The sequence below is a fragment of the Artemia franciscana genome, chromosome 6, assembly GCF_032884065.1.
Source record: "Artemia franciscana chromosome 6, ASM3288406v1, whole genome shotgun sequence".
In the NCBI taxonomy this organism is placed as follows: domain Eukaryota; kingdom Metazoa; phylum Arthropoda; class Branchiopoda; order Anostraca; family Artemiidae; genus Artemia; species Artemia franciscana.
This window is the reverse complement of record NC_088868.1, coordinates 1353827-1380297: the sequence shown is the minus strand read 5'-3', so window position 1 is coordinate 1380297 and position 26471 is coordinate 1353827. Positions and strand designations below refer to the sequence as shown.

At 34.8% G+C, this 26471-nt stretch overlaps 1 long non-coding RNA gene across 1 annotated transcript; it reads right to left on the bottom strand.

Annotated features, from left to right (window-relative positions):
* Nucleotides 1-3227: 3227 nt before the first annotated feature.
* LOC136027895 (uncharacterized) lies at nt 3228-26460 on the bottom strand. Its single transcript, XR_010617686.1, has 2 exons — nt 26329-26460; nt 3228-3455 (listed from the first exon to the last, which is right to left on the bottom strand). It is a non-coding gene; the product is annotated as an uncharacterized LOC136027895 (long non-coding RNA).
* Between the last annotated feature and the right edge of the window lie 11 nt (nt 26461-26471).

Below are 26471 nucleotides of genomic sequence, written 5' to 3'. Positions count from 1 at the left end.
GAAAAACACATGGTGGTGGAAAACCACGGTGGCGTTAAAACACTGCTAACGATATTTTCTTACAGCCAGACCATGCGTTTTCAGTCATACCGTCTGCATCTGAAATTCAGGTTTCATATGGGAATTTGTCTAAATGTAAGGCCCAGGTCACAGCCAAAGTTGTCAATGAAATTAAAATTACGCAAGACTACAGCGTCAGTTATGTTCGTCGTTCGTAATTTTTCGAGTTGAATACTGTTCGACTTTCAAGCATAAAATTGTTGACTGACCAATCAGAGTCAAGATTTAAGGCATAATTTATAAAACTAGAAAAGTTGGAAACTTAAAACACCAGCTCTTCTTTCTTTGACACGAATCGGACAAAAGAACTAGTGCTAGTAGATACCAGTTGGACACAAATTTGTGTTGGTGGCAAATCTTCAAACTAATTTCTTGTAATTTTTATTTTCCGTGTGGAAAATAAAATAAAATAAATAAATAAAATTCTTAAATACAAGTGTGGTGCTAAAATCAAGAAAAATGACATGTTATTCATAAATTTAACTTTTTTATCGACAGATGTGGTTATGATGTGGCTTGGACATAAGCTTCCTAGACTCATTGCGACTGAGTTTTTAGAGTCAGGCCAATAACCCACACCACAAATAACACTTCAAGAGTGTTATCTCAATAAACATAGCATTATAAGTCCAACGTACCATTCACTCGGCTAGAGTGGCAGTTTTGATATTGCTCAACTAACCACTGATGGATGTTTGATGAAAAAGGATAATTTTACAAGTTCAAATAGGTCAAAAGCTTGATAGATTGGAGTTAAAGATCGAAAACGGGTTTTCTTGAGGGGGGGCTAAAATCAATTGATAACCTTTCATCTCCTTAGTTTTTCTTAAATGAAAACAGAAAATAAAGGAATGATTTTTTAAAAGATTTCATTTACTAGTTATTTAGAAAACTGCAAAATACTGCCATCTAACAATTAAGTTTTCTGATAGGAGTTTTGAGTATGGTTTAAAGGTGGATTAACAAAATTTAAGATTTAATTTATGAGTACGGTATAAATCAGACACGTAGACGTTGGGAGGCTTTGGGCTTGGTTCCAAGCAAATAATTTCAACATTTCTGAAAGGTTTAAAAATTGTATACGTTCCCATATAACTTGCAATTTTTGGGGGTTTTAGTCCCTTCCCCACCGAACCATAACTTCTGCATATTTATCTCTTCTGAAGATTATAGCTGAAGAATTAGAATAACTGAAAAATGTAGTTCTTCCTTAATCCTACGCCGAATTACTGGGTATGCATATGACTAAAATAGCTATTCAAAGGCCAGAAACTTGCCATGAACCAGAAACTTGCCAGTTCTTATCAGTCTGCTTTTTTCACCGTCGCCGGTGTACCAGTAAATGTGAATAGGGTGGTATTGTGACGGACGCATTGGGTGGTAAAATAAACGATTGGCATATTTAAAGCTGACGGTGGTAACGAAGCCACCCACTGTTACTACATCCATCGTTTTTTTACCGTTTCAAACGAAATGGTGGCCTAAGTAAATACATGCATGGTTACACGCTTGTCGTCCAGTCTACTGACGACTAATGTTGTTTCGCATTAAAAAGTTTATGGTGGTATTATTTTATTATGACCTCCTATTTAATTTTGCAATTAAATGCTTGCAAGTTACATTTTAGAAAAAAAATTATTTAAATTTTAAGTAAATGTATCACTAAATCCATATCCTTTTTCTTTCCTCTCTCTTGGTTCTTTAAGTTTCTCATAGTTAACAAGTCCCGAGGGGTTGCCCACTTCAACCGCCTTGAGTACTTCTTTGAGGGCCATGTTCGTCCTAAATTTTAGAAAGCTCTAAACTTCATCTCTCCTTTTATTCATCGGATGAACCTTCAAAGTCAATTTTTTCGCCTTTTCTTTGATCATCGAAGAATTACAGTTCATGGAAGAAGTTGTTCTCTATTCATCTTATGCATAAAACTATGAATGAAAAAGACTCGTGCTCCACGGGGTTAGACCTCTGATTGGCTTATGTGACGTTGGTAGAATGTTAACCGTCCAGTGTGTAACCCTGGGTTCCCTCTACTACGATTTACGAATTGAAAGAAGGGTTATAGAACCACAAAATGCAAGAAACTGAGAAACTAATAAAAAAAAAATTCAGAATTTTTTATGTTCTTTTAATCCAAGATTCTAATCGTAAACACCTAGGGGGATATTTCAAAGGCAATGAACATACAAGGTAAAAATTATATTTTTAATTAGGCAAAGCTGGCCTAGGCTAAAACAGGTTAGCCCTTTGAACATTATTCTTGGCATCTAGAACTTGATTTAGTCTATTCCTATTCATCTGCTGTTTAAATAACCCAGAATGTTATTTGCACTTAAAAGGCTGCAGTGAACATTTTACAATTTTTCTGTATCCGCTATCCATGAGCCATTTTGTGTTAAAAAAAAGTCGCATCAATGGGACCCAAGGGAAAACGCTACAAAACTTTAGAGCGGAAACGGTCAAAAAATTCGATCGACAAAAAAAGACGAAGTATGTTTCCGACCTGAATAATCGGATCTGTAAAATCAAAAACAAGCGAATGCCAATCTCGCTAAATACCTGTGTGTGAGTGGATTTCTCTTCGGCAATTTGGTTTTTATAATGGTAAAATTACAATAGATACGGTATATAATATAATAACCTTAGTTAAGAATAATAAGAAGAGAAATTTGTATATTTCAGGTTTATTTTTTGACATAAGGGGGCTTTCGACAGTGTTTGGCATACAGGCATGACTAAAAGAAAAAAAAAATTAATAATCAGTTCTGATAAATTATTTTCAATAATCAATTCTGTAAAAGCAAAAACAAGCGAATGCCAATCTCACTAAATACCTGTTTCCTAGGACAGTATTCAAATTTAATTGTCGTAATGCTTACTCAAAAAAAAAAAAAAATCCCCAGTGCAACAACACAAACACAGAAACAATTTCACACCATGAAAAAAGGAGAAAGGAGAAAGGAAGACTGTTTTTCTACTCTAGTAAATTAAATAGATCAGTATTTGACGAGACCTTAACTTTACTTATATTAAGAATCTGTTTTTGAATTTGCAACAGTGGTAACAGGACATTTTTATTGCAGGTTAAATTTAAAGCAACAGTTGTCCGTGATTTCAGCCACTTCTGGGTTGATCTGCCATCAAATCCTGTTACTGTGGAAGATTAGACATTTTACTGCAGAAAATGCTATTTATTATCTCTATTTAAATAAAAGATGTGTCCAGGTTTTTCCTTCTCGATCCAGCAGCTAGTGAACAGGATAAAATTGGCTCTCATCTTTTTTTTTATGTATATTGATGTTCTGTAATGTTCTTTACAAAATTTTGCCTTCAGTCCCCTCCGGAACCAATTATGCAAACCTCCTGACTTCAGGTCTTCCCCGGCTGAAATTTCGTTTCTGAAACAAAAAATTAAGATAAGCGTGCGTAATTCAAGTATCCAGAGAAACAAGTCATTTATCTTTTTAATATTTTTGCCTTTATGGTAATATATGACTCATTTTCAGTTTTCACTGTCATTTTCACTTGACTTGGTAAAATTGGTTCCAATTTTGTCCCCTCCCCTCCCCCAGGATTTTGACGAAACTACGTCACTGGTTGCCTTCCTGCTAAGTTGACTAAAAGTCTTTTAAAATTACGAGCCCATTCCTCAGTAATCATCGTTATTATCAAGTAATTATTATCATAATAATTACTTAATAGTTATTGATTATATGAGTAATAATAATTACTCATAATAGTTATAATTATATAATAAATATTAGTATCAAGAAGAATTAATTATGCTGCCTCAAGGCTGTTATATTTATTACTGGATTTACATATTATTTAAAATAAGACATAAGATGACACTTTCTTTCAATTATCTATTTCTTTCCCCTCCATAAGGCATTGGACAATCTGTTTGTATAAAACTTGAAAATCCGGAATTTGATTAAATATGGGAATGCTGCATAAGCCGTGAAGATTAAATCAGTAAAGGTAACAATTCTAATAAAACTAATATAATGCCCAACTAAGTATGAAAGCCTTTTGAGCCTGAATTTGAAAGAATTTAATTTTTTTTCAAACAAAAATAAAATTTTTTGTTTGATAAACAATTACTGATAAGAAAATCTGATTAGACGATTTTTGATCAACAATGCCGAAAGTGCTCCCACTTTCCCAAATTTTCGGGGATTTCCCCGAAAATCTAGAAAAATCCCCGAAAAAAATTGACGTTCCCCGAATCCCCGAAAACTCCCAGAATTTCTTTCTTTTCCCTTTATCTACCCAAAAATAGAAAAAGTGGAAGGCTCATTGTTCGTTCCACAATTTTAATACTGTTTTGTACCTTTATACTATGGTACGCTGGCGAACGTATGATATTGAAAACTCCATTTTGCAAACCAAAATGGGAGTAAAACAATTGGATGCGGATTCATCCTCCCTTATTGTGAATAAAGGAATGGCAAAAATGTTGTCTTATGTCAAGGCTGATGCAACTGCCAAAGAAGAAGCTACGATTATCAGACAATTTGTCACACTCTTCTACTTTTTCAAGCTGTGTATCGTTTTTGAATCACTCACTCCTACTTTGTTTCCGGAACCCCAAAAACAAAATACTTTGAAGTGATTTTTATTGCTTTATTTTATGTGATAATAGACCAAATATCTGATGATTTTATCTCTATTTAGCATTTAAGGTTCTATGTAAATATGGCAGTCATCAGATAGTTCATGGTAACAGACTGCAATTAAGGACGAACGTGGCTCAATAGCAGTGGCAGATCCATGCGAGGGGGAATGGGAGGTGTGTGCCCCCCGAAGAGGTGGATTTGTGTTGGGAGCGTTTGCTCTGGTTTGGGTTGGGACGAAAGTTTTGTAAGGACGAAAGTTTTGTGTATTTTTTGTAATTGGTTTTAATAAGTCCTTAATTATTAAGACTGTTTCTTTCTGCAAACAAGTTTGAAACAAGGTTTTAGTCACTTTGTGCGGTCTTTGTTAGATTAAATAAAAAAAAACAAGTTTTTTTTAAAATTAAAGTAAGGAGCAACATTAAAACTTAAAACGAACAGAAATTACTCCGTATATGAAAGGGGCTTTTCCTTCTCAACGCCCCGCTCTTTACGCTAAAGTTTAACTCTTTCTCTTAACTCTACATTTTAAAACAGTAAAAAACTAGCGTAAAGAGCGGGGCGTTGAGAAGGAAAAGTCCCTTTCATATACGGAGTAATTTCTGTTCGTTTTAAGTTTTAATGTCGCTCCTTACTTTCATTTAAAAAACTTGTTTTTTATTTAATATCTGAACGTTTTTGAATCAATACATGTTTTGATTTTGGCTCTCCGCAGAGGAATAATTAAAACGAAATTTGTATATATATTTTTTTTTTTGCTAAATGGCTTTCTCATAATTTTGAGAAAAAAGCGGAGGAGGAAGCCTAGTTGCCCTCCAATTTTCGGTTAATTAAAAAGGCAACTAGAACTTTTAATTTTTTACGAATCTTTTTATAAGTAAAAGATATGCGTAACTTATAAATTAGCTTACGTAAAGAACTTTTGTGTTCTCATGTTTTTATTATATACTAGTTGTTGGGGTGGCGCTTCGCGCCTCCCCAACACCTAGTTGGTGGGGGCGCTTCGCGCCCCCCAAGCCCGCCCGCGCGTGTAAGTTGTTACGTGCCATATTAGTTACGCGCCATTGTAGTTGTGTCCCTCTGTCCCACCTGTGAATATATATATATATATATATAAATATATATACATATATATATATATAATATATATATATATGTATATATATATATATATATATATATATATATATATATATATATATATATATATATATATATATATATATATATATATATATATATATATATATATGTTTTTAACTATGTAAAACTTGCGAATATACAACATTGCTTCGCTGTCCCATTGTCTGTGCGTATAAATAGACTGTCAGGTTTACCAACTCTTGAACATGCAACATATAATTTTCCATGGGAAAAAAAAAAAATCCATATTCAGATCTATACCTCATTGTTCTAATGATTGCCCTTGAGCTTTGTTGATGGTGATTGCTAATCGAACATTCCCTATGTCCCCGTCCTCATTTATATATCCCCCGGCGTCCCCATTGTAGTTGTGTCCCTGTCGTCATTTATATTCCCTGTGCCCCCGTCGTCATTTGTGTCCCAGTGTCACAGTCTGTAATTTCTCTTTGAGTGTCCCGGTCGTCATATATATTCCCTGTGTCCCGGTTGTCATTTGTGTCCCGGTCTGTAATTTCTCTTCGAACATTCCCTGTGTCCCGGTCGTCATTTATATATCCCCCCTGTGCCCCCGGCGTCCCCGTTGTAGTTGTGTCCCTGTGTCGCGGTCGTCATTTATATTCTATTTGTCCCAGTCTGTAATTTTTCTTCGAGTGTCCCGGTCGTCATTTATATTCCCTGTGTCCCGGTGCCCCGGTCGTCATTTGTGTCCCGGTCTGTAATTTCATCAGTTGACAAACATGACGTCAGTCGACTAACAACTTCATGACGACATACAGCTCAATCCTTATAATTACGTCAGTCGACCGACACACAAACTACAGTTAACTTGAGATGTTACAGCTTGGATATGATTTTTGAGTTATTGGAATTTGTTTTATACAATACTTATATAAGATTTGGGGGTGATTTGTACAAGCAAATTGTGGGAATTCTCATGGGGGGAATGCCAGCCCATTTATAGCTGACTTGTTTTTAAGTCAACTAGAATATAAATATATGATGGATAAGAATAATCCAATTAATTTAAAACATGCTTTGTCAAATAATAAAATATATTTAGATGATATTTTGGTCTTAAATTGTAATTGTGTGTTTTTCTGCAAATAGATTAACTTAGCAATTTAAAAAATTTAGTTTTCATTATAACGAACTTTTAAATAAATATCAAAAGAATTATCTAGAAATACTTAGAGAAATTTTCAACTAATTTCGGAGGTTCGAGAAATGTTGTCGCAGCGCCATTTATTTTGAATTGTGTTTCTAATTGAGCGGATTTTCTTAAAAATTAGCCACATGGTAAAGATGAATTCTATAATTGTTTAGTTCATTCAGGTTTTTTTCAATGTGTTAATATTTGTGATTTGGTAAAATTTATAATATCTAGTTTACCTATTGTTGCTAAAGGGAGGGATATATTAACAGGATAAGCTTGTTTTGGTTTTACTTGGTTGTTTTACATTTGTTGTTTTTTTTTCTTTCATAGGCATGTATTTTGGGGGTGATACCTGACGCGGGGATGCCATGGATATTCTGTGGTAGCCACAACACTGTGCTGGGTAGAGAATTTAGAGTGGCGAAACCCTATATAGGCCAGTGTATTCTCCTGATGAGCCCTTATGTTGGGTGTTGCCTCTGAATTATTTGTCTATATTATTTTTTCTATTGTTTGGTAAATGACGACTTCTACTTATTGACGACATGACTGCCTGTCCATGGATTATTCTTTATGGTTGATTGTGTGTGGCTATGCTGTTTGACCTGTGTGATTGTATGGATGAGTAGGGTTAAGGCCTCATTCAAGTGCTGGTCTATATTAATCACTAATTTAGGAAAACAGTCTTCCTTTTCTCCTTCTGTCTCTCTTTTGTTTTTTTTTGTTTTTTGTGTTTGTGCTGTTGCATTGGTGATATATATATATATATATATATATATATATATATATATATATATATATATATATATATATATATATATATATATATATGTATATATATCGTGCCACCCCAACACCTAGTTGGTGGGGGCACTTCGCGCCCCCCCCACGCGCGTAAGTCGTTACGCGCCATATTAGTTACACGCCATTGTAGTTGTGTCCCTGTGTACCACCTATGAATATAGATAGATTTATATATGTGTTTTGAACTACGTAAAACTTGCGAATATACAACATTCTTGGCTTTCCCATTGTCTGTGCATATACATAGCCTTATGTACTTATAATGACGTCATATGCAAACGCTCTTTTTAAAAACAAACAAACACGCATACACACAATCCTTTTTTATGTAGATAGATAGATAGATAGATACAATACAAATTAACTGCGTAAAACTTGCGAATATACAACATTCTTCGCTGTCCAATTGTCGCTGCATATAAATAGATTTTCAGGTTTACCGACCCTCGAACATGCAACGTAATATTGTCCGTGGGAAAAACAATCATTATTAAGATCTATACCACATTTTTCTACTGATTGACCTTGAGCTTTGTTAATGGTGACTGCAAATGCTAATCGAATGGGGAATTGCAACCTTTTAAATAAAAAAGGCAGATCCGTTGGAATCATGGGAATGCGAGGAATAAGAACAGCCTCACCCTCAAAAGGTCCTGTCAAGATTGTGGCCTCTATTACGCTTTCCATTGTTTTTTTTTTACGGCGAGTCGCGTGCCATTGCAAAGCTTTGGTGGGTTGATATTTCTTAACAGTATTATTGGTACCCTATTTTTAGTTGTAGCACGTTTGATGGAAACCCTGAAAGATCCACGGAATTTAGAAATTCAGATGGATAATTAACCGCCTCATTTGGTTCCAAAACTGTGTCGACTGACTTGTAAAGGACTGCCTGGTCTCGAATCCTGGTTAAAACAATATTGTTGATTTCGTGGACGTCAATATTTTTGGGTACAACAATCGCTCTTTCACTTAGCCATTTATTATTTTTATAATTGTTTAGAATATTCGGAAATACTTTTTCAATCAATTCATTTTTGGACGTCACTAAATTACAGAATTCAGCAGGTAGTTGTATACGTCCTGAAATTGAGTCTACTGGGAGCTTTCCGATTCCAATTGCCAGCAATTGCTCTGAAAATGTATGACCAGAGTCATCGTTTTGCAATCGGACACGCATATTTGTAGTTAATTTTAATGTTTTTACGTGTGCCCATAAATTAGAATTTTTCAGGCAAGCATTCATTTCGTCTTCAGGGGTTGATCTAGGTATTATAGGTAATGTTTGCCTGAAATCTTCCGCAAGCAATATTAATGTGCTGCCAAAGGGTTTCGAATTCCCTCGCAAATCTTTCAAATATTGATCCAGACATTGTGCACTCGTCCCAAATAATAAGTTTGCATTTCTACAATACTTTACCCATCCCAGATGATTTGGAAATATTGCACGTGGGAGTTTCTATAGAATGCAAATTCAGAGGCAATTTCAAAGCGGAATGAGCAGTTCTTCCACCAGGCAGCAGCGTTGCGGCTATTCCGGACGACGCAATTGTCAACGCTATATCATTTTTTGATCAAATTGATGCCAGAATCAGTTTTATCACAAACGTTTTACCAGTATCTCCTGGCGCATCCAAAAAGATAATTTCTCCAACGTTGTTATCGACACAATGCATTATCGTATCATAAATGTCTTTTTGTTCCGACGTTAACTTGGAAATGTTATTTTGTACATACGACAATAGATCACTCGTACTGTAACTTCGTTCACGATCCAATTCTACACATGTCGAAACAGCATCGGTACGATTAGGTGAAGGCATTCCCAAATTCTGAAGAGGTTTGTTTTCCATACATACGCAAAAATCTTCTATAATAATTAAAGTGTAGTTATAAATTTCTGATGTAAAATCAAAAGTCATATCTGACGTCTCTAACCGTTTTCGATGGAGTAAATTTTTGGACATTTTCGATTTATATTTTTCCCATAGCTCTTTAGGAGCTGAAGGAGAGAAAGTTGTTAGTATGATTCCAAACAATGCACGAATTTGACTTGGAGCTGACGTTTCACACGCGTCATTGATGCAGTTATCCCAGTGTTGGTCATTCTCCAGTAAATTCAGAGCTTGGCATGCACTACGGTAAGTTTCAGGTATAGTACCGTTTACAGTTCTCAAATACTCAAAGGACGTCGGACCGGGTACATTCACCAAAAGCAGGCGTAGAAAGAAGCATTCATGTTGATTGGGGTGAACGGTGTAGAGTCTTCTTATCGTGGTATCTCTGAAGAAGGTAGGTTGGCCGTCGACTGACTTACCCTGTTTTCGACGTTCAAATACTTTATTTTTAGTATTCCACGTGTAATACGAAGGCACTTCAGTATACAGCAGTTTTTTTTTTTTGCAAAAGAATCATTTTTGCATAGCGGAAAGAAAGCAGTTAACTTTGTATCCGGTGGATTCAGGGCTCTTTTTTGCACGTTGGATTCTGAAAAATAAACACGTTGACCATTCTGTAAATGTACCGCTAAGTGAACAACAGCTGGACTACGTTCATGTATGAGAAATGAAAGAATTCGCCAAACAGCTTCATTACTGCTTATGTATCTTCCAGCCTGATATTGTACGATTACATATGTATTTGATTGCCTTTACGGAGTTACAGTATTCACCGTTTATGTGTGCATTAAATGTTTTTGATAATAATGGGGAATATGGAACAACCCACTGGTTATCTACTTCGATGGTGGTACCGTTACGCTTCTTTATTATTGCTGTTTTACCGCCATCTTCAGTAGATCTTCTTCTATATTCTGGGTAACCATCATTGCCAGTAATTGTGTTGGGTACTAAAAGTCGAGGATATTGCTTTGTGCACCTTCCTTTGGCCATGCATGGTGTATTTTCGTTCAGTGCACCGCAAGGTCCATGTATCACATTTTTTACAACAATATCATATAACTCCTTATCGACATTTTCATCAGGTGTTTCAGCGGAAATTACATCATCAATTTCATTAGAAGTAATTTTATCATATAGCCAGATTAGTATATGTGCGTGTAGCAATCCTCGTTTTTGCCATTCCACTGAGTATATCCAGCATCGCACTGACCCAAAAACTTCAAGTTTTACTATGTAGTTTATCAGTGATTTCAACTTTTGCCGGAAGACACGGGCCGTAATGTCATGTCTATGAACCGCCGATTGTCCTTGAAGTAAAAGCTACTGTATCTCGTCCAAAGATTGATTACATGTAAATGTAATAAATAAACCTGGACGACCATAGAGACGAACATACGCAATAGCATCTTGAGCATATTCATGCATATGACGGGGACTGCCAGCATATGACGTAGGTAAAAAAGTGAATCTTCCAACGTTTGTGGTATTACCGTCATTTACAACTGCATCTCGCAAATGAATGTATTGTTCAGAGCGGAGCTTTGTCTGATTCAGACGGATAAATAGCAAACGTTCTGATTCAGTTTTTGCATACATGTCAACGACGTATTGGTGAAAAAATTGACGGCATTTTAAATGTAATTGTCTTCATCCTGCCGAATCATTAGTCTATAGGAATAATAATGCATTGCACTGCATTTCTTATTCATTTCTTTGTTAGTGGCTGGATTTATCAATTTATTATTAAAGTGATAGCCATCGGCTCCATCCCAAAAAATGATAGGATACTGTAGGGCATCGTAGCATCGATGAGTTTCAGCAATTCTTACCAACTGAGCGTTTCGCTTATGAAGAATAATATCTCGAGGTAAAAACTGATCACCGAACATAATGATTGCCACTTCGTCAATAGTTGGAGCATTGCATCTACGCACATGTTGGCCAGGAGGCGTTTTGTCAGCGGAAATAACAATTTTATACGTATCAGTAGGCATCAAATCGATGGCTGTTTTGAACAAACACACTAAATTATTATTTTCGTGGAAAAGATGTTGCAATTGGAAAACTATAGTCCTTTCAACGTCGGGAGAAATTTCGCAACGTGCATTCAATTCAGAATTTATATTCCCTGTGTCCCGGTCGTCATTTGTGTCCCGATGTCCCGGTCTGTATATACATTGGTTTTTGAATTGGTCTTTTTTTTTTAGTGTTTCACCCTTTTTTTAGTTTTTTTAGTTATACCTCATGATTCTAATGATTGCCCTTGATCTTTGTTGATGGTGATTGCTAATCGAACATTCCCTGTGTCCCCGTCGTCATTTATATATCCCCCTGTGCCCCCCGGCGTCCCCGTTGTAGTTGTGTCCCTGTGTCTCGGTCGTCATTTATATTCCCTGTGTCCCGGTCGTCATTTGTGTCCCGGTCTGTATATACATTCGTTTTTGAATTGGTATATGATGAAATAAATTTTTGTGTTTTCCCCCTTTTTTTCTTTTTAGTTTTTTTTTGGTTTTTACCTTTTTTAGTTTTTTTAGTTTTTTTCTTTTTTCTTTTTAGTTTTTTTGGAGTTTCTACCTTTTTATTTTTTTTTTATTTTTATTTTTTTTAGTTTTGTTTTTCTCCTTTATTTTTCAGTTTTTTTTTCTTTTTTTATTTTTTCCTCGGCACGCTTTCTTTTCTTACTTTCTCTATCATTCCCTGTGTCCCGGTCGTCATTTGTGTCCCAGTCTGTATATACATTCGTTTTTGAATTGGTATATGATGAAATAAATTTTTGTGTTTTTCCCTTTTTTTTCTTTTAGTTTTTTTTTGGTTTTTACCTTATTTTTAGTTTCTTTTTCTTTTTTCTTTTTAGTTTTTACCTTTTTAGTTTTTTAATTTTTATTTTTTTTAGTTTTGTTTTTCTCCTTTATTTTTCAGTTTATTTCCTTTTTTTCCTCGGCACGCTTTTCTTTTCTTACTTTCTCTATCAGCCGCAAGTTTTTTGGCATAGAATCTTTGAGCAGCTTCCTCGGCTGTTGCCATTGTGTACAACATTCTTCGCTGTCCCATTGTCTGTGCATATAAATAGATTGTCAGGTTTACAGACTCTTCAACATGAAACATATAATTGTCCATGGGAAAAACAATCTGTATTCAGATCTATACCTCATGATTCTAATGATTGCCCTTAAGCTTTGTTGATGGTGATTGCTAATCGAACATCCCTGTGTCGCTGTCGTTATTTATATATCCCCCTGTGCCCCCGGCGTCCCCATTGTAGTTGTGTCTCAGTTTTTTTCTTTTTTTTTCTTTTTTCTTCGGCACGCTTTCTTTTCATACTTTCTCTATCATTCCCTGTGTCCCGGTCGTCATTTGCGTCCCGGTGTCCCGGTCTGTATATATATTCGTTCTTATGGCACTTGGTATTAACCAAGGTTAATTCGCAAAAAAAATAGAAAAAATGAAGTATTTTTAACTTATGAGCGGGTGATTGGATCTTAATAAAATTTGATGTTTGGAATGATATTGTGTTTCAGAGCTCTTATTTTAAATCCCGATCGGATCTGATGACATTGGGAGGAGTTGGAGGGGAGAAAACCTAAAATCTTGGAAAACACTTAGAGTGGAGGGATCGGGATGAAACTTGATGGGAAAAATAAGCCCAAGTCCCAGATACATGATTGACATAATTGGAACTGATTCGCTCTCTTTGGGGTAGTTGGGGGGGGGGAGTAATTCTTAAAAATTAGAAACAATTAGGTATTTTCAACTTATGAACGGGTGATCGGATCTCAATGAAATTTGACGTTTAGAAGGATATCGTGTCTTAGAAATCTTATTTTAAATCCCGACCGGGTCTGATGACATTGGGGGGAGTTGGAGGAGGGGAACCTAAAATCTTGGAAACACTTAGAGTGGAGGGATTGGGATGAAACATGGTGGGAAAAATAAACACAAGTCCTAGATAGATGATTGACATAAACGGAACAAATCCGCTCTTTTTGGGGTAGTTGGGGGGTGGGGGTGGGGTATTTCTTAAAAATTAAAAAAAATGAGGTATTTTTAACTTACGAACGGGTGATCGGATCTCAATGAAATTTTATATTTAGAGGGATATTGTGGCTCAGAGCTCTTACTTTAAACCCAACCGGATCTGGTGACATTTGGGGGGAGTTGGAGGGGGAAATCTAAAACTTGGTAAACACTTAGAGTGGAGGGATCGGGATGAAACTTGGTGGGAAAAAAACACGAGTCCTAGATACGTGATTGACATAACCAGAACGGATCCGCTCTCTTTGGGGTAGTTGGGGGGGGGGTTAATTCCGAAAAATTAGAAAAAATGAGGTACTTTTAACTTATGAACGGGTGATTGGATCTCCATGAAATTTGATATTTAGAAGGATATCGTGTCTCCAAGCTCTTATTTTAAATCCTGACCGGATCTGGTGACATTGGGGGAAGTTTGGGGTGGGGAAACCTAAAATGATTGAAAACGCTTAGATTGGAGGGATTGGGATGAAACTTGGTTGGAAAAATAAGCAGAAGTCTTGCATAAGTGATTTACATAATTAGAACGGATCCACTCAATTGGGGGGGGGGGTAATTCTGAAAAAAAGAAAAAATGACGTATTTTTAACTTACGAAGGAGTAATCGGATCTTCATGAAACTTCATATTTAGAAGGACCTCGTAACTCAGATATCTTATTTTAAATCTCAGCCGGATCAAGCGTAATTGGGGGGGGGGCAGTTGGGAGGACCGGAAATCTTAGAAAATACTTAAAGCGGTGAGATCAGGATGAAACTGGATGGGAAGAATAGAAACCTGTCTAAGATACGTGACTGACATAACCGGACCGGATCTGCTCTCTTTGGTGGAATTGGGGGGGGGGGGGGGTAACTTTGAAAATTTAGGTATTTGTAACTTACGAAAGGGTGACCAGATCTTAATGAAATTTGATATTTAGAAGGATCTTGTGCTTTTAAGTTCTAATTTCAAATCCCGACCAGATTCTGTGACATTTGGGGGAGTTGGAGGGGGAAACCGGAATTCTTGGAAAACATGAAAATTGGGGTATTTTTATCTTACGAATAGATGATCGGATCGTAAAATTTGATTTTTAGAAGGAATTCATGTCTCAAACCTCTTATTTCAAATCCCGACCAGATCTTTAGACATTGGAGGGAGTTGTAGGGGAAAATCTCGGAAAAATACTTGGAGTGGAGGAATCGGGATGAAGCTTGGTAGATAGAATAAACAAATGTCCTTGATACGTGATTGGCAGAATCGTACTCGATTCGCTCTCTTGGGGGGAGTTGGGGGGAGGGGTTCAGTTAATTGGCGTGTTCGGTGCTTCTGGACGTGCTAGGGCGATGAAAATTGGTAGGCGTGTCAGGGAGCTGCACAATTTGACTTGATAAAGTCGTTTTCCCAGATTCGACCATCTGGGGGGCAAAAGGGAGAGGAAAAATTAAAAAAAAATAGGTATTTATAACTTACGAGTGGATGATCGGATCTTAATGAATTTTGATATTTAGAAGGACTTTGTGACTCAGAGCTCTTATTTTAAATCTTGACCGGCATTAAGCCTCTTATTTTCCTTTTTAAATCAATTTATTGATTCATAGAATTTTGTTAGAGCTCATACCATATGATTTCTTGGCTCTTAGCTCTTCTCGCCTCGTCACAAGTGCCATATGAGCTCTTAGCTCTTGTTGAATTGGTATATGATGAAATAAATTTTTGTATTTTTCCCCTTTTTTTGTTTTTAGTTTTTTTTTTTTTGGTTTTTACCTTTTTTTAGTTTTTTTCTTTTTTCTTTTTAGTTTTATTGGAGTTTTTACCTTTTTAGTTTTTTTTTATTTTTATTATTATTTTTCTAGTTTTGTTTTTCTCCTTTATTTTTCAGTTTTTTTCCTTTTTTTTATTTTTTCCTCGGCATGCTTTCTTTTCTTACTTTCTCTATCAGCCGCAAGTTTTTCGGCATAGAATCTTTGAGCAGCTTCCTCGGCTGTTGCCATTGTAGGTTCTTCAATCATTTTACAATTAAACATTTTTTCGTCCACGATCATCTTACAATTAAAAATTTGTCTTTTGAGCAGCTTCATCGGCTGTTGCCATTGTAGGTTCTTCAGTCATTTTACAATTAACCATTTTTCCATCCACGATCTTCTTACAATTAAAAATTTGTCTTTGAACGATTTTTTTAAATACCTTTAATGACGTCATCGTCATAATAAACATGACGACAACTAACTTCATGACGACATGACATGACGTCAGTAGACAGACACAGACAAACAACTTATCTATCTATCTTCTATATATATAAAAATAAGTTGTCTGTGTGTGTGTCGAGTGACGTCATGTTTGTGTGTCGACTGACGTCATGTTTGTCGACAGACGAAATTACAGACAGGAACATCGGGACACAAATGACGACCGGGACAATGGGACATAGTTAATATAAATGACGACCGGGACACTCAAAGAGAAAGCGACCGGAACACAAGGACTGTTCGATTAGCAATCACCATCAACAAAGCACCGGAACACAGGGAACATAAATGACGACCAGGACACTCAAAGAGAAATTACAAACCGGGACAACGGAACACAAATGACGACCGGGACTATAAATGACGACCGCGACACTCAAAGAGAAATTACGGACTGGGACACCGGGACACAAATGACGACAGGGAAACAACTACAACGGGAACACCGGGGGGCACAGGGGGATATCAAAGCTCAAGGGCAATCATTAGAATAATGAGGTATAGATCTGAATACAGATTGTTTTTCCCATGGACACTTATATGTTGCATGTTCAAGAGTTGGTAAACCTGACAATCTATTTATATGCACAGACAATGGGACAGCCAAGAATGTTGCATATTCGCAAGCTTTACCTAGTTAAAAATATATATATATATATATATATATATATATATATATATATATATATATATATATATATATATATATATATATATATATATATATATATATATATATATATATATATATATATATATATATATATATATATATATATATATATATATATATATATATATATATATATATATATATATATATATATATATATATCACAGGTGGGACACATGGACACAACTACAATGGCGCGTAACTAATATGGCGCGTAACGACTTACGCGCGCGGGGGGCTTGGGGGGCGCGAAGCGCCTCCCCAACAGCTAGTTTATATATATATAGATAGATGTCCCGGTGTCCCGGTCGTCATTTGTGTCCCGATGTCCCGGTCTGTAATTTCGTCAGTCGACAAACATGACGTCAGTCGACACCCAAACATGACGTCAGTAGACAGACACACAGACAAACAACTTATTTTTATATATGTAGATACGTCAGTTGACAAACATGACGTCAGTCGACACACAAACATGACGTCAGTAGACAGACACACAGACAAACAACTTATTTTTATTTATATAGAAATATATATATACACCAGTTGACAAACATGACGTCAGTCGACACACAAACATGGCGTCAGTAGACAGACACACAGACAAACAACTTATTTATATATATATATATATATATATATATATATATATATATATATATATATATATATATATATATATATAGAAGATAGATAGATATGAGGGGGTTCACCCCCTCGTCAGTACCTCACTCTTTGCACTAAAGCTTAAATTTTGTCCCAATTCATTAAGAATGACCCCTGAATCACAAAAGCCGCAGAATAAATAGTTGAAATTACTAAAAATACTTTAATGTAAAGAGCGAGTTATTAGGAGGTGAGCCCCTCATATGGGTAATAATTTCTGTTCGTTTTAAGTTTTAATGCTGCTGCTTACTTCCAGCTGAAAAAAAACTTTTTCATTGTTTTTTAAGTAATGCTAGTAAATCCTGCGCTCCCTTCATGACAATTTTCTTCCCCCATGACAAATTCCTCGATAGAAAGTTCCCCCAGCATATCCCCCTCTTCTCAACCCTTGCCTCCAACCAAAAAAATCCTCCTGAAAACGCCTGTACACTTCCCAATAACCATTACTATATGTAAGCATTGGTCAAAGTTTTGAACTTGTAACCCCTTCCACGGGGACTGTGGGGGAGTAAGTCGTCCCCAAAGACATAGTTCGACTACGCTGAATAAAATGGCTATCTCAGAATTTTGATCCGTTGACTTTGGGTAAATAATTAGCGTGGGAAGGGGCCTAGGTGCCCTCCAATTTTTTTGTCACTTAAAAAGGGCACTAGAAGTTTTCATTTCCGTTAGAATGAGCCCTCTCGCAACATTCTAGGACAACTGGGTCGATACGATCACCCCTGGGAAAAAAACAAACAAACAAATAAACACGCATCCGTGATCTTCCTTCTGGCAAAAAATATATAATTCCACATTTTTATAGATAGGAGCTTGAAACTTCTACAGTAGGGTTCTCTGATACGCTGAATCTGATGGTGTGATTTTGTTAAGATGGTGTTAAGATTCTATGACTCTTAGGGGGTGTTTCCCCCTATTTTCTAAAATAACGCAAATTTTATCAGGCTCGTAACTTTTGATGGGTAAGACTAAACTTGATGAAACTTATATATTGAAAATCAGCACTAAAATGCGATTCTTTTGATGTAGCTATTGGTACCAAAATTCAATTTTTTAGAGTTTTGGTTACTATTGAGCCGGGTCGCTCCTTACTACAGTTCGTTACCACGAACTGTTTGATTTTAATAATATTGCATACCACCAAAAAATATTTAATTAAATTTAGGTTTATCAAATGAATCTGTTTGTATTACCACAAAATCCAACCGGGAGGCAAAAATTTTCATTTCGTAATAACAAGGAGGGGAAATTTAAAATCGTAACTTCTTTAGGCTGTCGAAATGACATTTCAGGATTGTGCTGTCACAACGGGGCTGCAAAGCAAAATATTCACTTTTTTTTACTGTCAAAAATTTGTTTTCGAATCTTGCTAAGACACTGAGGTGAAGAAAATGATATAATTACTTTTCTTGGCTGTCTGTTTTGGTTTTTCGGGTTTGCTTTTTTGCGAAGCAGCGTGATTTTTTCATCAATATTGTTTCTAGCGGATTTGCATAACAGAGAGTAAGTGTATGAGAAGTGTAATAATTATTAATTCAAGTTTTGTATTTTGGTAAGGAAATGGTGACCATTTTATCGCCTATTTTCATCTAATTAAAGCTCTGCATTATATGATATATCACCCTCCTCTGTTCATCCTAAAACATTAAAATAAACGCCAAACTCTTCAGGACTTTAATAAAAGTTCACATAAGTATATACTTAAAACTAAGTATATGAGTTGAAATAAACCTTCCAAGGTCGGAGTAATCATTTAAGAAAATACATTTTCGATAAATTGTTTATAAAAGAAGGCAAAAAATTATGTGTTTATTTTTTTTTTTATCTAACTGGTATAGATGGGTCTCTGAATTCTCATTTTGAATCAGAAGAATGGCATTGATTGTTTTTCAAACATTTACTAATAAAATGTTAATAAAAAATTGAATTTCACACAACTTGAGTTAACCACGGAAACAGAATGCAACTACAACTTTCTCACCTTCTCAATACCCTCCAATCACAAAATATAGTTATATTCCTGTTTAAGGGTTACATATATTTGTCCATAAAATTGTCTAAACTGCTATATATACCGCTGAGGATTTTTGTATTTACTTTGATACATTCCATCCAATCATATTTCCACGATTAGTTGTTTATTAATAAAAATTTTTACAGGACAATTGTTTTACTTAATGCTAAATTTGAGCCAAACTTCAAATTTCTATATTTGTGCTTAACAGACGTATCGAGATTTAAACGTTTGAATTGAATATTTGAAAATCTCAAGATTTAAAAAAGATAATAGTTAGAAATCTACCACAGTTTGAAACCCTGAGAATTTAAATCACCAATCTATATTTATCAAATACAAAAATAACATAACAAAGCAGTGAGATTGATCTCTGCTTGGTAGTACAAGACCTGGTGTTGGATATCTGCCGCAACCCACCACTGGGCCCGTAATTTTTTTTTTTTGAAGAGTATTTCGACTCATATACTTAGTTTGAAGCAAATACCTACATGCATCTTCATTAGAGTTCATATTTTTCTGACGATTTTGGTCTTTATTCAAATATTTTTGGATGATTAGAAGAGGAAATACTAACGAAGAGCTCTTAAGAGCTAAAACTTCACCTAAATACTGAGGAAGACATCGACCTTGTAATAAATAGATATGGCGGGAGTGGAAATTGAGAAATAGACTTTTTCTTATAAAAGTCTGAATTCTGTAATTTAAGCGGAATATATCGAACTTTAAAACATGGAAAGATACGCTATGTTGTTATGAAAAGTTGAATTTTGATTAGTAAATTGTTGAGATTTCGTCAAAGTTGACACTGTTTATTAAAACACTATTTTTAAAAGAAAACAGTGATTAATTAATGCTTTATTGCCTTTACTTACAACCCTTGTTTTAAATGTTTAACCATTTAAATGTTTAAATGTTTAACCTTGTTTTAACCATTATTTAATGTTTAATATATCTTTTACGACTGTACAAGTTGTATCTTTATCCGAATTTCATACCCTTCATTACTACCATAGATACTAAGCGATGCCACATAGTTAGGCGACATGCTAAATGGTTTGACCTGTACAAATTGTCACAAAGTGTGTATGAATCCGAAAGATGGTTCAAGATCTTTTTTTTTTGACAATAAAAAGATTAATCCACTCGCTATAGTGGCCAGAAGTGTAAAGGCAAAAAATTATGCAGAAAATATCGAATATAATTTTTTTATAGATGGTGAACAGCTTTTTATTTTTTCTTATGGCGGGATGGTTTTTATAACTTAATATTTTTGTATCAATATTTTTATACCATTTCAATTTCAACAGATTTATTAGAACTTTAACCCTCATCAGGTTTTGGAATAGATTACGACCATTTCCACTACCTAATTACGAAGCATAGGTGTCAAGGTTCCTTTTAAATTGCAAGCATTTTGTCCTCAAGTTTATCCAAGCAACCTATTATGCGCACCCCCCCCTAAGGAAAATCCTGGATCCGCTCCTGTTAAATAGTAACCGAAACTCTAAAAAACAACAAACATATCAAAAGGATTGGCTTATTATGCTAATACCAAATATACAAGATACTTTAAGTTCGGTTTTACTCTTCAAAGAGTACGATCCTCAGAAAATTTGCCTAATTTTTTAAAAAAGGGGAAAACCCTCCATAAAAATCTCAAAGAACTTTAACGAAAATAACACCATCAGATTCAGCGTATCAGAGAATGTAACTGTAAGGATTAAAGCTTCTATCTGCAAAATGCGGACTTTTCCAGAAGATGTATTTTTCCATGAGGATGCAACTATGCCCCCTTCCCTGCCCTTTCCCCCAAAAATTGTTTGATCAAAATTTTGAAATACTGTAGCAATTTTGTTCAGCATAGTTGAGAGACCCAATATTTTTGCCTTTGGAGTTAATTTGACCTCCCACAGCCCCCAGGGAAAGGTCTCGAAAATATATAATTTGCCCATCGTTTACGTATAATATCTGCTATTTGGTAGTATGCATTCGGGTATAGGATTGCATTTTCTACTATAAATTTCCATTGGGAAGCAAAATTTTAAGGAGAAATTTTACACTGGGGGATTAGCCAGAATTCCTAAACAAAATTATTTTTGTTTATTTTAAGTTTTTGTTATAAACCCAATCTTACGCGTGGAGATGTTAAGGATAATTGTCCGGTATGAATTTTTAACGGTATTGAATTGTCTAGACAATTTTCCAGGGAAAAGAGTAATTTTTTCGATGAGGTGGAGCTGGATTTCCTGGGATTTTAAAAAAACCATTTGAAATAAAATAAAAGTTTTTTCCCTCTAAAAGTAGGCCTAGGGAGCATTATTAAAATGAACAAAAATATTACATATATGAATGGGATGGCCCCCTCTTTCTTTACGCTTAAGTTTGAATTTAGTCCCGATTCTGTAAGAACGACTCCCGAAAAATAATTGTAGTATAAATAGAACAATAAGAAGCTTAAATACTAAAGAACTTTAGCATGAATAGTCGGGTGTTTATAAGAGGAAATCTCCTTATTATGTTATCGTTTCTATTCGTTTTAATTTTTACTGTTGCTCCTTGCTTTCAGGTGATTTTTTTTTATTAAATTCCTTGTGTAAGTTCATGTTTGCTTGCCCAAGAATATTCATTAATTTGGAGAAATCATTGCACTTGTTATTGCTGTGTATCCAATTATTGCCTTTCTATGCTTTATTTTTGTTTTCTTTCTGAAAATAAATGACATACAAGTCTCGTTTTGGGGCTAAGAGAATAAAGCAGCAAAGATAATATAAAACATAAAGCAACAAAGCTTCGAAGTGTAATTCAGCCTATTTTTTTTAAAACAGTTTTGAGGTTTTGTCCGTAATACAAGCAATAATTATTGTTAGCTATCTGGTTCTGGTTCCGTACTCTGGCTCTAAAACTTACTCTGTTAAAAACTTGATTTACTACGCAGATCCAAGCCCTACTTGAGCCGGAAAATGAAACTATAACCAATTTTGGCTCCCATGTTTTTTTGCAACAAAATTTCACTTTGAACATGCCCCCAAAAATCCCCGAATTCCAAAACTTGTTCCCAAATTTTGAGGTTCGAGAGCTGAAGCCCTGCGCCTGTGTTCTTTCACTTGTCCAATGGGATTTCCACTTATCAGGGTTTAACCCCTAAAAGATAACAACAAATACTCATCTGGCCATGTGTCAGTTGAAACGGCTCAAATAACTACGAGAATAACAACAATTTTCACATGTAAAATAGCCTATATTATTGCTTTAATGCATGTGAAGTTCTGACAAGGAAGAGGCTGGGGCTTCGGGCCTGTTTCTAATTTTACAGGCAAATACACCTTCAGCAATTATTTCAGAGCTGGGTAGCCAAATGCAATTTGTGAAGTTTAATTGTAAGATTACAAATTGTGGTTGTCATTTGCCTTTTTTAGTCATTCCATTCAAGATGCTTTGAATATTTTTTATTGTGATAAATTGTCTTAATGCTCTGAAAAGGGAAAAATATTTCAATTGCATAGGATAGGAAAATTTCAGTAGGATAATCAATTTAAAGTCCTAAATTAGCCAGGGAAGTGTGTTTTTCACTAAAAAATCAGCACCTTCTTTGAACTCCAATTATATAGCCCTGTTTTTGGCCCCCTTGAGCCAGAATCCAGTTCCTGATTGTCATTTACACTAAACTTCACTTTTTCTGTTACTCATTTCTTGTCAATATTACTAAGGGGTAATAGTTAAGCACTAGAGAAGTCATTGTTAAATAACATGTGCTTATGTATATATAGCTTTTTGCTACTTATTCTTCTCTGGTTATATAATGCTTGATGTGGTATAAGCCAAGAGAAGGACCTGTAGACCCATAGAAGAAAACCTGTTAAAAAAGATGATTCTTTGGAATTTACATAACAATTATAGCTAACACATTCGACATGCAGCCCTGCTCTACTTTAGCCCCAACCTTCCTAATATGAAAATCTATAGCTGAAGTTACATATTTTCTATTGATTCTGCCAATCTATCCCTCAACCCTAGTACCTGTTAATTGAAGCAACTGTGGCAAAACAAGAACTGGAAAAACAAGTAAAAGGTGGCAGAAAACATTGGAAATATATAATTTGGGTTATATATTTGCAAATTAGGCATGTTAGGGGTAATTTTTCTGTTGTTCATATTTTGACTTACAAATAAAGTGAATATACCACTTGATCCCTTTTTGTATGTTCTTTACAAATATAATAATTGCTTATATTGTTAGTTCAAGTTTAAGCACTTTTTGACCTTACTTAACCTAACAAATTTTGGCAGCAAAAAACATACATTATTTTGTCAAAAATGACCAAAAACACATACTTTAATTGCAAATTTGGCATCAAAGAAGAAGAAAAACAGCATAATACTGTAAAATTTATTAATCCAACTTAATTGTGGAACATCAGTGCTCATAGATTATACAACATTTAAAAAATGGATTAATAATGAAACAGTAAGTTCGAGACCAATGTTTTAAGCTTTTTTGTACCCAAAAACTATTTGGGTATATTTTGGTAATTTTCAAGAGCTCAAAAACTTGCAATTGAAGCCCTTATTATATTTGTAAAGAACATAAAAAAGGCATCAAGGGGTATGTTCACTTTATTTGATATAAAAAATATGAACAACAAAAAAATTACCAATTATTAGTATAGCTGCATGATTTTACCCTGGGTATGTACGCTAAGTGGAAGGTCACTTATACCTGATCCTGTCCCTACTGCTTTTACTTGGTTGAAAAAAATCCAAAGAAAGTTCCCATTGAAAAGGAAAGAGACCAAAAGTGAAATTGAATTTATCATAGCTTGGAGGTTTGTCCCTTCAGTCTGTTTAAAGAAAACAGATTCATAATTGAAGCTTTGTTCATTTCAATCTTATGGATGATCTACATCTGTTACATTTCATTAAATGGTTGTAAAGGGATACTTTTATTTATTTGTCTTGTTTGTTTTCTACATGATTTTTTAATCTTTAAATTGATATACATTTCTTACAAACTAATTAGTCATACCACAGTTCCATTTGCAAGTTTTGACCTACTTCGTAACCCTGGTCTAAAAATTGCATATAAATTTATTGAAGCTAGGAAACATAGAACTCATCTCTGTTTAAAAGAAAATGGATGGACATAAGTAGGTTTTAATACACTAAAGTCCTAGGGCCATGGCAATTAAAACAAAACAATGAAGATTAACTTTAAAATGTTTGACATTACATAAATATAACATTCACAAAGAAAAACCATTCACAAAATTTTACTTTTGTGCTCAGTTGCCAACCTGAGCAATTGCCCTAAATTTTTAAACCTTGCAAAACATTCACCAGCCACCTCTTATGACCTACACTCTTGTCTGTACATCAACAATTCATTGAAAAGGAAGGACCACCTTACTGGCATTTCTTCCTTTGTACTTATATTTAATGGGTTTAAAAGAAAGCTTCTATGGCTAAGTCAGAAGCCCAGTAAAGGACCGGGTGGTCCTTTAGCCAGGAAGTGCAATAGGAAGCTAGGGGCCAGTCATCCTATGCTTTTGCATGTAAATCCTGCTTACTGACCTCAGATTTCTCTAGGTAACCTGTTAAGTTTGGGCTAATTCTGGCTGAACTTACAGAGTCACATCACTGACCTTTGTCCCAAACAAAATAAACTGCTAATGCCAGGAATCAAACCTGTGCCCTTTGGATAAAGGATTCTCAACCTAGAGTTCCAGCCACTTAGGAAGGAACACAAATGTCACTAGAGAACAAAAATTATTTGGAAAAGAAAATATTGAAAAAAAAAAACAACTCAAGTCATAGTTGCTCCCATTTTTCACTGCTGTCCCACAAACAATATATATTTTGTTAAGACAAATAAATTTTAAGACCAGCATCAACAAAACTATCAGGGATTGTATTTACTTAAGATACAATCAGCAATACGAATGCTTAATTTTGTGATATTCTGGTCTTGAAACAATAAAAAAAGAGAAATTATATGTTCTATTTGTTTCCCACCAGCCCATTTGAGAGAAATCATTTGTGACAACAATATACCCATGGTTGGCTCAGAATCTCTCTAAAATGCTTTAAACAGAAGGAATTTTAAAAACAATTATACTGATCAGCAAGAAGAATATTGACATAACTCTCTAAACTTGTCACTTTTTAAGACAATTTTTAGCAAAGCAAATGCAAAACTTTAATGGTGTCCTATGTCATCTAAAAAAAACAACATTAAAATGTGTCAGATGTATTTTGATATAAGATGCCTCAAAGACTTTTAGTTTAATCTATGAAATGAAGGGCCAGGTATTCCTTTACATTTTATACAACAGGTAAAAAGAAAAACAAAGACATAAAAAAATAAATATATTTTTAACAGAGAGCAACTGACATCATCAATGAAATCAAATAAAACAAAAATTCATGGATAATAAATAATATAAGCCATATATTTAACCTATAATGAGGTGGCATAAAAGATTATTTCTAAAATTAGAAAAAAACAGTGTTATGGCTTAAAGTTCTGCTCAATCAAAAGGAATTGTCTTTTCAGAACTAAGACCAGAGAAAAAGAAACTGATAACCAAAAAATAAGGCACCCAAAAATTTCAGGAACCTCTCGAGGGAAATAAGTAGAAGAAGGTACTTCAAAATACCTCCCAGGGACATACTTTAGCCTATAGACACATCTCTGAAAGTTTCATTTTTCTGGCCTGACCTCTTTCAAAGATAGCCAAAAGTAGCTAAACTAAAATTTTACCCCTAAATAGCAATCTCAACAAATATAGACTATATAAAAGGCTATAAGTATTGGCCTAATCATTCTAATTTGTTTCCAACTAAAAATTATACGATGGTTTAGAAACTAGGCCTGTTTGATATATTAATATTTGACTAACTCACCAATGTGATAGCTGCCTTCCTAAGAACCAACCTTTTTAATAACAAAAAACTTTCTTCTGACTCCTTATGAAGCTTAGCCTATGCAAGACGGGCCTATATCACCACAAACCCTTTAGATCCTAAGGAATATGCATAAGATTACTTAAAGGTCAATGAAAAGCTAAGATTATTTCCACTATTTACAGTTTCCTTGTCTTTTCTCTAGAATTAACGATTTCACATGTTTATCCATTTAAAAATATGTAGCATTGACGTCACTTTTCCTCAATAATCTTTTCTTTTCGG